An 18,346-nucleotide genomic window follows, 5' to 3' on the forward strand; every position below is an offset into this window, starting at 1 on the left:
GTACTCCAACTCCTATCTCCATGGCTTTCAACTGACTACTTCACATGCTTGTGTAGGTAAATGTATCAATTAATAGGTGTATTGATAGCTAGCTGCATATATAGATAGATTTTAAATGAATAGATATATTGAGGTAGAGAGACAAAGCATTTATTCTTTCCTATGTGTCAAACACTGTGAGAAGCACAAGAAAGTCTTCCTCTGGCACATAAGCTCACTTATCATCCCTGGGGTAACCAGGAATAAATTGCTCATTTCCATTGAAATGGATATGGTTGGCAAATAATGCCTCTAATGAATCCCCCTTACCTTTGCCTGAGTCTTTTCATTCCTTCATGAAACTTTTCCTGATACCTCTGAATACAAGTGATCTCTTTCAAAACTTATTTTGTATTTAACTATGAATATATTTGTATCTATTCACTTTATACTTAAGTACACAGGCATATATATGTGTATATATATGTATATGTAAGTATATATGTGCATATATGTATGCATATAGACTTATAAATTTACAGGGATATACACACATTTATAAAATAATGTAAGCTTAGAGGACCCCACATATAGAGACCTATTGTCATGTGGCTAGAAGGAAGTCAGAGTAAACATAATAAGCCTCTTATCCCTTTACCCTTCCCTAAAGAAGACTTTCATTCCTACCAGGAGAGGAAACATGAAATTGGTGCCAGAGGCCATTCTGCTTTCCTCAGAGACAGGAGATTCCAGAATACCATTATAACTATTTGCTCCCTTAAATATTATTGTAATCTGGTTCATTATAATTTCTGATCACTTTGTCATTATTATTCAGGGTGAGAAGGACCCCATACTCTATTTCCAAATCTTCACCCTTTCCCACCAAAAATAAGTTCCACAATGAACACACATTGAATATAGTCAAGAAACCAGTTCAACAAAATCATAATAAAACAGACATTAGAGTTCTTATACACAGGAGAATATATATATCATAGAATTCAAAGTGAAGGAGCTTTAGAATTGGGAATGAGTTAATTCAGCTCAACCAAGAGAGATTGTGCCTGATCTCACCCAAAGAGAAACTCCCCACAGTTTCTAGGGTCTCTAGTTGGAGATAGGCAGATGATAGAGATCAGCAGTTATTCTCATGTCTTCCCAGAGTCTTTTCTTTCAGCAGCCTAAAGTGTAGTTGGCCTCTTCCATCTTTTTCTTTTTCTTTTGTAAACAGGAAGCCAGAAGTTCTCTAATCAACTCAGAACTCAAAGCAGATGTGAAGCTTGAAGATTCCCCTAAGAAAACTAAATACCATCTGAAAAACATCTGAAGAGCTCTCCTCTTTCTTGCTCTTGATCAACTCTGTCCTACCTCTCATATTGGGCAGTGTTCATCTCCACAAATGAGTAAAGAATCCCATGCCAATGGGCTGAGACAGGGTTATATTGGAATTATATATAACATAATTTAACAATAATATATTAACTTTAATGAATTGTTACATATGGGTTTTTGGTTACTTAATCTTGTTTCAAATGGTTATATAGTCAGAGATAGAATCAGAGATAGAGAAAAGATCCATAGTTCAATGATATATGCAATATCTTAAGTCTAAGAAGGAGATCTTAACTTGGAGTCAATAAATATATATGTGTATGTGGGTGCATATGTGTGTGTAACTATTACAATGGAAGTTTTTCTCTGTAATACTCTGTAATTTAAAATTATTTTATACTTTTAAAAACATAATTTTGAGAAGTCCATAGATTTCACCAAATTACACACATGGTTAAGAATCCTGTATCTAAATATGACAGAGAAGGTAAATGACAAATGTTGTAAAAGATGTGGGAAAATTGAGACAGTAATGTACTGCTGGTGCAGTTGTATAATTATTCAACCATTCTAGAGATCAATTTGGAACTATGCTCAAAGGGTTATAAAATCATGCATACCCTTTGACCAAGAGATTTTTTTTTTAAAAAGAAAAGGACATATATACAAAAATGTTTAGAGCAGTTCTATTATTAGTGGTGGCAAAGAATTGAAAATCAAGGGGATATCCTTCAGTTGGGGATTGGCTGAACAGGTTGTTGTATATGATTTTAAATGAATATTATTGTGCTGTGAGACATCACAGGCAGAATGTTCTCAGCAAAGCCCGGGAAGACTTAAATGAATCGATGCTAAGTGGAATGAGCAGAAACTAGAAAGAATTATATATAGTAACAACAATATTGTATGATGATCAACTGTGAGTAACAGCTATTGCTGAAGGAGTTATGATGAAAAATGCTATCCATCTCCAGAGAAAGAATTGATGGAATATGAATGCATATTGAAGCATAGTTTTTTCTTTATTTTTATTGTTCTTTTTTTTAGTTTATGTTTTCTTATGTAACATGATTAACTTGGAAATATGTTTTACATGACTGCCCATTTATAACACATCAAATTGCTTGCCTTCCTAATTGGGGGGAGACAGAGGAGAAGGAGGGATAGAATTTGCAACTCAATTTTTTAATTGCCAAGAGATCAGGACCTTTCACTTCTTTAGTATCTTTCTTGTAAAGCCTAGGGACTCTCTTCTTAAATGTCTCCCTACTACCAACCAAACTCACTAACTCACAATAAGATATTAGAATGATTGTGTCACCATCATTAATGTCATTCCCCTGAAGAGATGAAATCCAAGACTTCCTAACTGAACAAGAGGAGGCTGTTTCAGAAACTGTTGGATTGATAATACAATGAATATAAGTTCACTCTGTCCTTCACCTCTTCATTAATGTTCCCTCAGAAATCCTACTTTAAGGTTATACACTGTATCTGGTCCCCTTCAACAAGAAGAATCAGTAATATTATTGTTGCTTTAAATAAGTCATCATTTTACAAATAAGTACCTCACTTAGTGAAAGGCAGAGAGATTTTATCCATTTAACAAATGGACCAGATACATTTATACATTTAACAAATATTTTTTTGAATTCTTGGTGCAATCATGGTACTCTACTAAGTGCCTTTAGAATGGAAAAGAGAGGAAAATGCAGTACTTGACTTGGAAGATTATCCTTTCATTTTTAACTATAAAAGTATGTGAATTTAAAGGCATATATATGTGCAAGGAAGGTGGTGGGGTGTGGAAGCCATTATACATGCTTCAAACTCCATGTCTTTCATGACAGTGATGATAGATTACATAGCAAGATGATAGACTGGGGAAGCTGATGCAGAAGCAAGAAGAGATAGATAGGCAAACACAAAAGAAAAGAAAGGAAAAGAAAATAGGGGAACAATGTTATAGCAAAGGTAATTTTCTGCATGCCAAGATATTATTTTCATGACATCAATACAGATAGTGATAATAAATTGGGTCAAACTGACATCTCAACAAAAGCCACATACCTAAGCATGTTCAGTTTATTTATTAGGCAAGAAGTCACCAAGTCATTGACTCATTGGCCAGCCTCCAGGACCAAAGAAGCTGGGTGTGTCTTCCTTCTGATTGGCCTAACAATACATCATTTTAACCTCCCCTGGCAAACGCCAAGGCAATTCCTGTTGTTGGAGGAAGTGGGTTCAGAGTTTTCAGGTGCTCTCTATTACTTCACCATTGGGTGGGGCAGGACTAATACTCAGGTAATAGGATTAGTCCTCAGCTAGGTAAAATGGGTTGGTTGGCCTTCAGATGCTGCTAATTATGTGCCTCTCTCACACTTAAAGAATGCTAGTTGTCTTAGCAGATGCAGGTGCCTGTAACAATCTTGGCTAAAACAACAAAAACAACATCAATAGCCATCTCAATCAGCCCCCCCCCCACCTCGTTTGGCCTCCTCCTTTGAAACTCAAGTGACCCCTACATTTGTGGAGGAAAACAAGAGGAGTCTTATCCCTTAGGGAAAGCCTAGCTAGTTAATATGGAGATGCCTTAGGGGCTGGGAGTGATCACATTAGATCACACTTCAGAAACAGATCTGGTGAACTATACTGAAAAAATTGGGGTCTGACCAGAGGAAAGTAGGGATTTCAGAATATTATGACTCAGCATAATATTAATTTTCTTCAGAAAGAAAGAAGAGAGGAGTACTTTGTTAAATGTATACTGTGGGGGCCAATTTTTAATTGGGGAGTGCTAGATAAGCGGCTTGCTGCAATATTGGGACAAGGAAGACCAGCAGCCTCCCTCAAAACAGAACAAGATTTATTTTAACAAGAACGAACTTAAAAAAACAAAACAAAACAAAACAAAACATAAACAGGATCAGTAGGATCAAGGGAAAGGAAATAAAATGAGGAAAGGGAAATTATAATACCTGAAAAAATACCACCGCCCAGGAATCAGCTGAAAATACGCAGCAGAATGCCTGTAGCTTTCCAGCTTCCACCTAGAATGCCCAATTCTCCTCCCCCAAAACTAGAAACACCCCACACAGCCCCAGCCAATGGGATGGCCGCTCTGACAGTCACATGACTGCCCTCACTAGGCTTCCAATCATAATTTTGCCAGGCCTATGTAGGCATTGGTGAGTGGTGATGATGTGAGGTGACAGAGCCTTGGCAACGGTTACAACCAGTGGGCGGAGCACCATGTGGTTTGTGGAGCCCCAGGCCAGTGCCTGCCAAGGCATAAAAACCTCAAATAACAATTAATTCTTTACAATACTATATGGGAGAGATGATGCTCAGCACTGGGGATACAAGGAAAATAAAGAAAAAAAAAGAAAAAAAGAAAGGAAAATAGAAGATAAGAAAATAATATCCTTTTACTCAAGAAGTATACATTTTTGGGATTTTTTTTGTTTGTTTCTTTGTTCTTGGTGAGGCAATTGGGGTTAAGTGACTTGCCGAGGGTCACACAGCTAATAAGTGTCAAGGGTCTGAGTCTGAATTTGAACTCAGGTCCTCCGGAATCCAAGGCTGGTGCCTTATCCACTGTGACACCTAGCTGCCCCAAGAAGTATACCTTTTAATAGGAAAAGATAAAACAAAAGAAGTAAGTCGTGAGGTGTCGAGATGGCTGGTGTGGAGGTGCAATGGAACAGAGAGTGACCAAAGTCATAATAGGATGGTTTGTATCTGAAACAGAAACCATGCATTTCAATTTGTGCAGTCATTGGTAAGGCAAAATAAACCCTAAGATAATATTTTTGGGGGCATAGTCCCAGCTACTCTGTCCTTGGTAAAACTCTGTTGAGAATCAAGATGATTTGGTGCAGTAGTGGTGATACTGAAAGAAAGGCACTATTTATGCTGGGATGTGGATTCTTTTCTAAAGTATGATGTACAATGAGAATTCAAGATACAGAGACAGTGAGAGATGCAGAGACAATAAGATAGATGGAAGCAGAGAGTAAGAGGGAGATAGAGAAACAGGCAGAGAGAGAGACAAAGAGGCAGAGTGACAGGAAGAAAGGGAGGGAAGAAAGATAAACACAAAGAGACTGACAGATGGAAAGATCGTCAGAGATAAAGACAGGGAGAGACAGAGATTGAGAATGAATTATGTTTAATTTGAGTGCATACAGATTAAGAGTCAAAATTTCAAAATATAGTCAATGTGAAATCCTTGGGTACCCTTAGTGTAGGGGGTTTGCATCTAGACATATATGAAGAAAGGGACAATAAGGGACTTCATAGTAATGATGTGCTTCACAGGTGCTTCAAATCCCTAGACTCTGGAGGATGGCGATATTATCAGTAACAATAATTGATATTTATAGTAATTTGTTTCAAAAAGTGATATTTTGATTATAACATTTGAACCTCAAAACAATCCTACCAAGTGGAAATTGCAGGTATTGTATCTCTATTTTGCTAACAAAGAAACTGAGGCTGTGAAATAGTTAAGTGATTGCTTGTGATCCCATAGATAAAAATTGTCACAAAGAACATTGAACTGGCTGTCTTATTTACTCTACCTTTATCACTGGATCTCCTGTGTCATTGTCATGATTATCCACAGAGCCATGTCCAAATTTGGAGAGCAATAAGGAAAGATAACTAGGAGGTGGAATTATTTGCTTGCAACAGTGCTGAGTCCCCAGTACCCTCCACATAAGAAAATGAATTGCTAGGCAAGAAGTCAGAGACTTCATCTGAGCATTTATGTGAATGTCCATGTATGTTTACTGGGGGGGGGGGGAGGTGACAGATATGAATTGAGAATACATTTGTTTTTGTGTGTTTGTTTTTCTTAGATTTGTTTTTTTACTGGTCAGGTAATTTTATTGATGTATCAACACCCCTTCTTCTCCAAATAGAGAATGGTAAATATGCCCATTCTCTACAATTTATAGACTGAGCAAATTGCTTTTGATGTCCGGAGTGATTTGAAGTGACTCCCACAGAGTTGTCAGGCAGTTTGTATTATAAGTAGGACTAAAACCTAGGTCTTCCTGAGACTGACTGTCTATTTATTAGGCCAGATGTGTCAAACACAACCCATGGTTAGCATGAGTCTCATAGTACTTCTGAGTTTGGCTGCACCAGATTAAGATATAATTAGGAAACTTAAATTAGACAATAGTGTAGATAAGAATAAATGAAATATAATAGAAAACAAGTAATGTTAATATATATTTTTCCTAAATTAATATAGGACTGGCAGGGATCTTTCCAATTAGTGGGATGGTTTCTGCAGTAGTGAGTTTGAAACACTTCGTTGGTATTAATATTATTCTAATTTATATTCTAGTTGTTTATATACAGCTTTTCTCTACTATGTTTTAAGTTCCTTAAAGATGGGGACTTAGTTACCTTAATTGTCTTTTAAATTCCCCAAATCACCTAACACAGTGTTTCATACACTATGGCTATTCAAAAAATGTAAGCTGAATGAATGAAAAAGTGAATAACTACACTCCCTTGAGGTCCTTTTTAGGACTTAAATATATGATTCTCTGAATTCTTGGAAAAAAAAAAACACAACACAGGATAGATTATAAGATGTGCACTTACTAGAGCTGCATATACACAAAGAAAAGAAATAAGATATGTCTACATAATCATCATGATGATTTAATTTTAGTCACCATCTGCATGCCCTACTCTAAATTCTTCAATAAATTTGTATTAATAAGGGGTTAAAATGATAAAGCACAATTACTCCAAAAACAGCAGCAAACATGAAGATGTTATTAAATTCCAAATGAATTGTTGGATAATTAGATCTTCCCAATCTTGCCTGTGAGGATTAACACCTCAGCAAAGTCTCCTATTACATCTGATTTGCTTTTCTTATTTTTTTCTATTACATACAATACAGTGGAAATTAACCAGAAAATGAATGATGGGGAAACCTTCAAAGCTTTACCCTTTAAAACAGTCAAATAATTATACAAAGGTACATGTGGTTATCTGAAACTCTTCAGCCTACAAATTGACAGAGGTTTTAGGGAGACATATTATTCCCTTGAGCTTTCAAAGCAATTTTTGCATGCATTAACACACTGGAAAAGAGGCAGGAACCATTATCTTATTGTTTCCAAACTCAAAAATGCAGAAAATTTGTTCAGGGTCAGTACTGGACTTTTGTTTTTATTTGAAACAATTCAGGAACAATAATAGATGTCATCTAAATAAAGCATTCTTTTAAAATGTTATGATATTAGAGTGGGAAATAATGAAGTTATTTAGAATAGTGATTTTTTTTCTTCCTTGTGGTTAAATAAAATGGCTAATTCAGAGCTTCTAAAGGATGTGATGGATCCAGAACAATTATCTAGTCTAACCCCCTCAATTTACAGATAAGGAAACTATGGTTCAGAGACATGAAGTGACTTGGACAAGATTATATAAAAGTAGCAGAGCTAGTGCTTCACACTCACTTTATATGACTACTTTGTCCAAATATCTCTTAGCCTTCCACAGGTATGACTAGGGTATAATCTTCATTTCTTTTCCTACTTAACATTATTGGAAATCAAAGATCTGTCCCTAGAATTCAAGACAGAAAGACTATACATATGCTATTAAAACAGTTGAAGAGCCTCCTAAAATAAAAATCCTAGAAAAGAAATAGTTGACACTTTTATTTGGATCTTCCTATAATGACGTTTTACCAGTTAATAACTTTCTTTGAGGTCATGATTATTTCTTCTCCCAAAGTACTAAAAACTGTTATAAAGTGAATTGTCTGAATTATGTCACAACCCAAACAGTGGATAACTTTGCTACTATTATTTCTAAGTCTGCTATTCTGAGCCATGGTTTGGGTTGTAATATAACTAAGACTGTGTGCATACACATGTATGCACATGTGTTTATAATGTGTGCATGTATGTAAGCACATATGTTTCTTGTATGCATGTGTGCATGCATGTGTGTGTATGTGCATATGCAGGTGTATATACATATAACTGTGCTGTGTATATATGTTTGTATGTGCATGTCTGTGCATGTGTGCACATGTGCATGCATATTTGTGTTGCACACATGTACACTTATCTGTTGTGTGTATGCATGTATATATTTGTAATTTCAATGTTTTTCAAAGCATTTTATATTTACAAAATCTCATTTTATCTTTACAGCAAGCTTTTGATGTAGGTGATATTATTATCTTACTTTTGTAAATGAGGAATCTATGGCTAAATATATATATACTAAATGACTTGGATAGAATCATAGACCCAATAAGTATCTGAAGCAGAATTCAAACTTGGTTGTTGTTGTTGTTTTTTTGTTTTTTGCTTTTTGTTTTTCACTGCAATTCTAGTAGTATATCTATTATGCCACTATTATAACTGAATTGTATAGGAGGGGCATTTTTACAAAAAAAATTTAGTTTTTAATTTTAATTTTTCCCCAATTACATGTAAAGATATTTTTGAGTTAAAAATTTTTCTCCCACTCTTCCTTCCTTCCCACCTCCTGAGACCAGCAAGCAATTTGATATAGGTTATACACTATACTCATTTAAAAAATTTCCATGTTAATCATGTTGTAAGAAAAGAATCAGAACACGAGGGAAAAAAGCAAGAAAGAATAAAAAATAACAATGAAAAAAAGCAAAAACAAAAGTGAAAATGGTATGTTTCAATATGCATTCAGAATCCATAGTTCTTTTTCTGAATGTGGAGAGCATTTTCCACAAGTCTTTTGCTGAGAACAGTCAAGTCTAGCACAGTTGATCATCAAAAAATGTTGATAACGTGTAAAATGTTCTCTTGGTTCTGCTCATTTCACTCAGCATCAATTCACGTAAGGCTTTCCAGGTTTTTCTGAAATCTATTTGCTTATCATTTCTTACAGCACAATAGTATTCCATTACATTCATATACCAGAACGTATTTAGCCTTTCCCCAACTGATGGGCACATCCTCAATTTCCAATTCTTTGCTACCACAAAAAGAGCAGCTATAAATATTTTTATACATGTGGAAACTTTTGCCTTTTTTTATGATCTCTTTGGGATATAGACCTAGTAGTGGTATTACTCAGTCAAAGGGTATTCACAGTTTTATAGCCTTTTAAGGCATTGCTCCAAATTGGTTTCCAGAATGGTTGGATCAGTTCACAGCTCTGCCAACAGAACATTAATGTTACAATTTTCCCACATCATCTTAAACATTTATCATATTAGCCAATTGGTTAGATATGAGGTGGTACCTCAGAGTAGTTTTAATTTGCATTTCTCTAATCAGTAGTGATTAAGAACATTTTTTTCAATATGGCTGTAGATAGCTTTAATTTCATTATCTAAAATCTGCCTGTGCATATACTTTGTCCATTTTTCAATTGGGTAATCACTTGTATTCTTATGTATTTGATTCACTTCTCTATATATTTTAGATATAAGGCCTTTATCAGAAACAGTGTGCAAAAATTGTTTTCCAGCTTTCTGCTTTCCTTCTAATCATATTTACATTTGTGTGTATATGGGTGGAAAACCTTTTTAATTTAATGTAGTCAAATGATCCATATTCTCTAACTCATCTTTGGTATTAAATTCTTCCCCTCTCCATAGATATAACAAGTAAATTATTCCTTCCCTTTCTAATTTGCCTATGGTATCACACTTTATGTTTAGATCTTGTACCCATTTTGATTTGACTTTGGTGTATGTTGTAAGATGTTGATCTATGCCTAGTTTATACCATACTATTTTCCAGTTTTCCCAGCAGCTTTTGTCAAATAGTGAGTTCTTATCCTGGAGGCCAGAGTCTTTTGGTTTATTAAACAGGGAATTGCTATATTACTTTGCTGCTCTGTTTTGTGTGCCTAACCCATTCCCCTGATCCACCTCTCTATTCCTTAGTCAGTACCAAATAGGTCTAATGATTGGGCTTTATAATATAGTTTTAAATCTGGTATAGCTAGGCCACCTTCCTTTGCATATTTTTTTCATCAATTCCTTTGATATTCTTTTTTGTTGTATTTTGTTTTTGGTGAGGCAATTGGGGTTAAGTGACTTGCCTGGGGTCACATTGTCAATAAGTGCCAAGTGTCTGAAGCCGGATTTGAACTTGGGTCCTTCTGACTCCAGGGCCAATGCTCTATCCACTTTTCCACCTAGCTGCCCTAATTCCCTTTATATTCTTGACCTTTTGTTTTTCCATATGAATTTTGTTATTTTTCCTAGCTCTATGAAGCAATTTTTTTTGGTAGGTTTTTTTTTTGGGTAGTTTGGTATGGCACTGAATAGGTAAATTAAATTAAAATGGTTTTATTTAAGGATTTTCTTTCCTTTTCTGTTAATCTGGGCAATTTATATTTTTGTAAATATTCACCCATTTCATTTAATTGTCAAATTTATTGACAGCTATATAGTTGGGCAAAATTGATATAGTTTGGCAGAATAGCCAGGAGAGGTATTATAAGTTAATATAGGAGATGGTCTTTTCAAATGGTTCCTGAATTAAAACACATTTTTATATTGTTTGTTCACCATAGTAGATAGGAACAATGTATGATTTCATTACTAGTCTTTGATTTTGGTATGACAAATGAGAAGGAAAATGATGCAGTTGATTGAGGTCTGGATTTAGATTCAGAAACAGTTGAGTTCAACTTCTACCTGTGGCATATACTAGCTGTGAAGCCACATCATGTCTCAGTGCCCCCAGGTAATGTCTCTCCTACAAGACAAATTGCAAAATATTCATCTTCATTGATGACAAGTTTTTTTCTAACTGAAGTTCCCTTTGCCCATAAAATAACAAGTGCAGCCTCTACTCTTCCCATCCCATCCCATACAATGCAGAATGCCAGTAAGCTTTAGAAAAAAACTCCTCAAAACTGTTTACCCTAGCCCAAGGCTTCGCCATAAAAAACAAATTTTGGCAAAATTCTCAAAATACAATCTTTAAAATGGTACCATGATTTTTTAATCTAACTATATAAATTTATTTCACATTTAATATTAGTACTAAATGAGAAAGAATTATCCTTCTTGTGAAGCTCTTCCATCAAAAAATGTGGTGTTGGTGGGTATAGTATATGACAGAATGTAGAAATGTTGCTAAGAGATAAATGTGATATCTATATATAGATATATATTTGTGTATATATATGAATATATATACAAATATATCTTAGAGCTATAATCTACAAGATTTTAAAACTTTTTAAACTTAATTTTATTTTAAAAAATTTATTTGTGATATATTATTAAATTTTATACATATATCAAACATAGATATAATATACACAAAGGCACATATATGACATATAATGTAAATTTTCTACATTATTACATTTAGATATATCTAGATATATTCTAATACATATAACTTAGTATTTTAATTCCTTAAATAACTGTTTTCTAAATAACAAATACATCTCAATTTATATAAATAATTTATATGACAAGCTTGTTTTAATATAAATTACTATGTAAATAACTAAATAACTCAAATGTACAACATATATATTTGTGCGTGTGTGTTTATAAATACATATATACCTCCTCTACCCTTCCCAACACACCCCTCCCCCACCTTTCCACATTAAACATTTTTATTTATGTTTTTGTATTCCAATCTCTATCCTCCCTTGCCCCCTCCCCTAACCTCTCCCCTTGGTGGTAAATAATCCGATATGGTTATACATATATGATCATGAAAAAAAATCACCATATTTGTCACTCAAATGAATGAATATGAAAAATAGCATGTACCAATCTGTTCCATCAATATCAGTTCTTTCCCTGGAGGTGGATAGTATGTTCCATCAATATTCCTTTGGGATTGACTTGGATCACTGCCTTGCTGATAATAGAAAGTCATTCACAATTCTTCACCAAACAATATTGCTGTCTACAAGTTTTGACAAATGTTGATTGTGTATGAGGGGAGAGGGATGAGTGAAAGTTGACTGAGGTTTTAGACTTAGTTGGGAAGGATGGTGTCAGAATATCTAAGTTTAAATCCTTCTCTACCATTGATTACATATGTTATAAAATCTTCTCTCCCTTCTCTCCTTTCCCTCCTTCCTTCCTAAAAAAAAAAAAAAAAAAAAAAAAAAAGCACATTATAGTACTTGGGATATGAAATTGGACGGAGTTTGCCTTAAGTCAGAATTTCACTAAAAGCACTTACTAACTGTGGGGTCCTTTTAATCAAGTTCTTTAATACCTCTATGTATCCCTTTCTTCATCTATACAATTGAAGGGGCAGAGTGGACTCTGACTCTAAATCACTTGCAATTCTGGATATATGTTCTAATAAATATCCCAATCAATCATTCCAAACAATCCTTCCTTTCCTTCCTTATCTATTTAAAGAATTAGATAGCAACATCAATTAGTGGCTTGCCACTACCTAAAAATCAAAACAAAACAAAACAAAACAACTTAAGAAGATTTTCTACATTCAGGGTTAAATGCTAGGACCTGGGTTATTCAGTTCTCAAAAGTACTCTATTTCCAATTACTTGCATTACCACTGAAAACATATCGGTGGTACTAGTGAACCCCAAGCGTAGGAAGTTTTATGACCAGAGAGAGTATGAGAACTTAGACCTAAAATATTTATATTGTTGTGCTTCAGAATAAACAATAAGCTAAGAAACCTCCCTCCCCCAATGTATAAAAATTTATATATTTTAATGACATATTCCTAACATTTTCTCAGAACTTTCATTCCCTTTTTGATGAAATACATAGGCAGATGGAATTGGAGTCAGAAGACAAGAATTCAAATCCTAGCTCTGCCATTTACCACTTGTGAGACCATAAGCAAGTCACTTCTCTCAGATTCAATTTCCCCATCTACAAAATAAAGTTGACTAGAAATCAGAGGTGTCAAACTCCAACCCTGGTTCTTTATAGCCAGTAAAAGTCCCAGTGTAGCCCAAACCAGATTAAAATGTAATTAGAAAATGTTTAACACAATAAATGAATATACAAAATGTTAATGTGTGTTTTTTAAGTCAATATGCTACAACATGTGTCCATTTCTATCTGAGTTTAACAATTCTAAATTAGATAACTTTTTACATCCCTTCCAGGTCTAATGATATTATAAGCCTTTGATTATTTGCTAAGAAGTGTTCTCAAGGGTAGCAAAAATAAGGAGCAGCAGTATTGGATATTTTTAAGGTATATTGTAGTCATTCATGTTTCCCTTCTTTCTTTTTTGTGCTGATAAATTCATCCATTCAGCAAACATGTTTAAGCATCTACTATGTGCCAGGCAATGTGCTAATTACTAAGGCTAACCAAACAAATAAACAATAAAACAACAAAAAGAAAACAAAAATCTTACCCTGAGAACTTATATTCAATAGGGGAAAGTGATATGTACATTAAAAAATAAGCATGCAGGGCGGCTAGGTGGTGCAGTGGATAAAGCAAGGGCCCTGGATTCAGGAATACCTGAGTTCAAATCCGGCCTCAGACACTTGACATTTACTAGCTGTGTGACCCTGGGCAAGTCACTTAACCCCAATTGCCCCATTAAAAAAAAAGTATGCACAAAAATATACAAAGTACAGAGTAATAAAAAACATTGAATGTAACAACCAAGGGATCAAAAGTCTATAGGGGAGTGACATTAAAGCTGAACTTGAAGAAATCCAGGGATCTTTCTAATAGGTGAAGGTGAGATGAGAATGAATTCTAGTCATTAGGAACACCCTATGAAAAGCAAGTAGAATAGAAGCAGAATATAAAGTATGAGGAACAGCAAGAATTGATTCTTTTTATGCAAAGTTCATGGAGGACACTAGTGTGCAATAATCCTGGAGATGTAGCCTAGAGCCCAATTATGAAGGGCTTTAAAATCCAAAAGGGATATTTTGCATTTTATCCTACAGGCAAGAATGACTGGAACTAGAGCTCTCAGGTGAAGGAGAAAATATTGCAAGCTGGCAAAAAGAAAGAATTCAAGTACTGTGCAGCCCTAGTCAGGATAGCACAAGATCTAGCAGCTTCTAAATTAATGGCCCAGAAGGCATGGAATATGATATTCCAGAGGGCAAAGGAATTGGGATTACAACCAAGAATTACCTACCCAGCAAAACTGAGCATAATCTTTCAGAGGAAAAAATGGGACTTTAATGAAAAAGAGGACTTTCAGGTATTTGTGATGAAAAGACCTGAACTGAATGGCAAATTTGACTTTCAAATACAAGACCCTAGAGCACCATAAAAAACTGGAGTTGGGGAACATACCTGGGGTAGTACAGTGGGTGACTGTCCTGTGTCTGAGACCGGGTTTTGCCTGGGATCCCCCTGGGTCCAGGGGTGATGCTTTGTCCACTGTCATGTAGCTGCCCCATGATGACATCCTTAGGGTTAAATTGAGGGGTGAGGGGAATGCACTGGGGGATGGGGAAGGGCAGAGGTGAAATCCTACATGAAAGAAATAGAAAATGTCTTATGGATTAGGGGAAGAGATGGAAAAGGAGCAGGGCAATAAATGAACTTTATACTCATCAGAAGAAGCTCAAAGACCTTAAACTCATTAGAGTTGGCTTAAGGAGGGACTAACACACACACCAAACTGGGTGGAGTAATCTATTTAATCTGGGCAATAAATGAGCTTAACACTCATCAGAATTGGCTCAAAGACCTCAATCTTATTAGTATTGGCTCAAGCAGGGAATAATGTACACACTCAATTGGGTGGAGTAATCTCTCTAACCCTGCAGGAAAATAGGAGGGGAAGGGGATAAAGAGAGAGGGGCAAAAGAAGGAAGGGCAGAGTGGGGGAGGGGACAGACAGAAGCAAATCCCTTTTCAAGAGTGACAGGATGAAAGAAGATGGATAATAGAATAAATATCATGGAGAAGGGAATAGGATGGAGGGAAACTATTTACAATAGTAATCATGAAAAAGAGAAAAGGGGGGAAAATGTATAAAAATATTTATAGCAACTCTTTGTGGAAGCTAAGAATTGAGAATCAAGGGAATGTCCATCAATTGAGGAATGATGGAAGAAACTGTACTAAATGATTGTGGTGGAATGGTCTTGTGCTATAGGAAATGACAAAAAGGATGATCCCAGAAAAACCTGGAAAGACTCATGAAATAATGTATAGTGAAGTGAGCAGAGCTGGGAGGACATTGTGCATAGTGACAGCAGTATTGTTCAAAGAGTAATTGTGAATAACTTGACTGCTCTCAGAAATGCAATGACCCAAGACATTCCCAAGGAACTAATGAGGAAGCTTACTATTCACCCACATAGAAAGAACTGATAAAAAGAACACTTGTGGATTGTACATATATAACCAGGTTGCGATCTTGTGGAGGGGGGAGGAAAGGGAGAGAGAAAAATTTCGAACTCTCAATCTTATGAAAATGAATGTTGAAAACTACCCTTAAATGTAACTGGAAAAAATAAAATAAATGTTTGTTGCTAAAAAAAAGAAAAAGAAAAAGAAGGAAAAAAGAAAGAACGACTGGAAATTCTTCAGCAGACAAGTGACAGGTGTAGATTCATGCTTCAGGAACATGACTTTCAGCTGTGTGGAAGAAGGATAGGCATGTGGAGAGACTTGAAGCCAGAGACCGCTTAAGAATCTCTTATAAGGGGAGCCTGAGGAATTGCTGATAAGCCAGAGCCTGAGCCTGAGGAAGAGCCACCCTCACCCCTCACATCCCCAGGAGCCTCTGGGCCTGGCACAGCAGCCCCTGGGAGTCAGGGGGAGGAGGGATAGCCCAGCCTTGTTGAGGGAGACCCAGGGGATGGCACTATCAAGGACCCAGAGTTCAAGGACATCAAAGCCTGAGTAAAGGGGATAGAGGAAAAGGCAGAGAAATTGAAGGAGCTTCAAAACGAGATGAAGAAACAGATGAACAGAAGGCCACCCCCAGGCAGTGCCGGCCCCTGATTGCGTCCCTTGAGGAGAAGATGGAGGCTGATGCCTGGTCCATCTATGTGGGCAATGTTTTTTATTATTATTATTATTAATTTATTTGTGATATATAATTATATTTCATACATATATCAAATAGATATCATATACACAGACACATATATGATCTATATAATGTAAATTCTCTGTTACATTTAGATATAAGTAAATATATTCTAATACATATAACTTAGTGTTTTAATTCCTTAAATAATTATTTTATAAATAACAAATAAATATCAAATTATATAAATAATTTATGATAAATTTATTTAAATATAATTACTTTATAAATAATATATAAACAACTCAAATGTACAATGTATATGTATGTCTATATCTGCATGTGTATATGTATACATATACATACACATGCATATATACATATATGTATATATACACACACATACATTTTATATCTGTGTGTGTGTGTAAGTGTGTAAATACATATATACCTCCTATACACTTCCCAGCACACCTCTCCCCCACCTTTCCAGATGTGGGCAATGTTGACTGGGGTGCAACAGCAGAAGACCTGGAGGCACACTTCCATGCTTGTGGTTCAGTTAATCAAGTTACCATCCTTCGTGACAAGTTCAGTGGCCATCCTAAAGTGTTTGCATATATAGGATTTTCAGTTAAAGATTGGGTCAGGACATCAATGACCTTGAACAATTCTCTTGTCAGAGGAAGACAGAATAAAGTGATGCCAAAATGGACCAATTGGCTGGGTTCAGTGCCACAGATTGGGTTTTCTACGTGCCTGCTGTTGTGCCAGAGCTACTAACTATGGTAGTTCATAATCTCTAGATTCTATAATGGTTTCAGCAGTAGACGGGGAAACTCTACAGGGCCAGGCTAAAGTGATGTCATGGTATTCTCCTTACTAAAACAAACAAATAAAAAAGAGTCTCTTATAGGAGTCTAGATGCAAGAGGAAGTGGTTAAAGGAAGAGAACAAATATTTATTACATGCCTCCTATGTGCCAGGCACTGTACTAAGTGCTTTATAAATATTAGTTCAGTTGATGGGTGCAAATTGATGAGAGCTATGGATGATGAAAGGTCTATCTTCCACTCATTTGACAACTTATTGTATATGTACAATGAATGAAAATCAAGTCAAGGTATAAATGGTGATTGTGATTCTATTTAACAAGGGAGCTTGATGTCTTAATAAACTGGGAGTTTAAAAGTGGGTGCATTTCTTTTTCTCTCTCTTTCATTTTATGGAGAAAGATAAGTTTTGTTTTAGAAATTTCGAGTCTGAGATGTGCATGGAACATCTCTTTTGAAAAGTTCAATGGACAGTTGGTGGCATGAAACTGAATTCCAGAAGAGTAACTGGGAAAGTGGGTATGCTTGATTCTACAGAGGTGTTGCTGATAGAAGAGAAGAAATGTGAGATACATCTTGGAAATGGAATCTACAAGTCTTGAAAAATGGTTGCATGTGAGAGGAAAGGGATAAGTCAAAGATTCCTGTGGTTTCAGAAGCAGTTGAAGCAGTCAATTGGAAAAAAATGGTGATGCCCTTAGTATTGTTTCAGTTAATCACTTTTGGGTTTGAAAAGTGAGAGTTTTGGTTTTAATTCCTCTGCAAGTTTTGCCAATTACAGATCTACTGCTTAAAACATCTCAATAATGGGGCAGCTAGGTGACACAGTGGATAATGCACTGGCCCTGGATTCAGGAGGACCTGAGGTGAAATCCAACTTCAGACATTTGACAGTCTATATATAGACAGCTATATGACCTTGGGTAAGTCACTTAACCTTCATTGCCCGGCAAAACAAAACAAAAAACCATCTCAATAACACAATAAATCAATACCTCTGAAGTGAATCAAAGCTTCTATATTGATATACTGTTTTGGCATTAACATTTGTTCTATTTTCAAGATTTCATTTTTGAGAATTTTGTGTTTTTATATTCCCTAATTTACCTAATCATCCACAGTCATCTTTAGTAAATATATACATACAAATGCATGTACACAGACATATGTGTGTCTATAAAAAATATTTTAAAAACAACATCTTGTAGGGCTTGGAATCAAGAAGAC

The 18,346-nt window shown here is 35.4% G+C and overlaps 1 pseudogene; it reads left to right on the top strand.

The window, feature by feature from the left end:
* The window catches only part of LOC122732220, a 64,928-nt pseudogene extending 47,784 nt beyond the window's left edge, over positions 1 to 17,144 (top strand).
* Positions 17,145 to 18,346: the final 1,202 nt, after the last annotated feature.

The sequence above is a fragment of the Dromiciops gliroides genome, chromosome 6, assembly GCF_019393635.1.
Source record: "Dromiciops gliroides isolate mDroGli1 chromosome 6, mDroGli1.pri, whole genome shotgun sequence".
Lineage (NCBI taxonomy): Eukaryota > Metazoa > Chordata > Mammalia > Microbiotheria > Microbiotheriidae > Dromiciops > Dromiciops gliroides.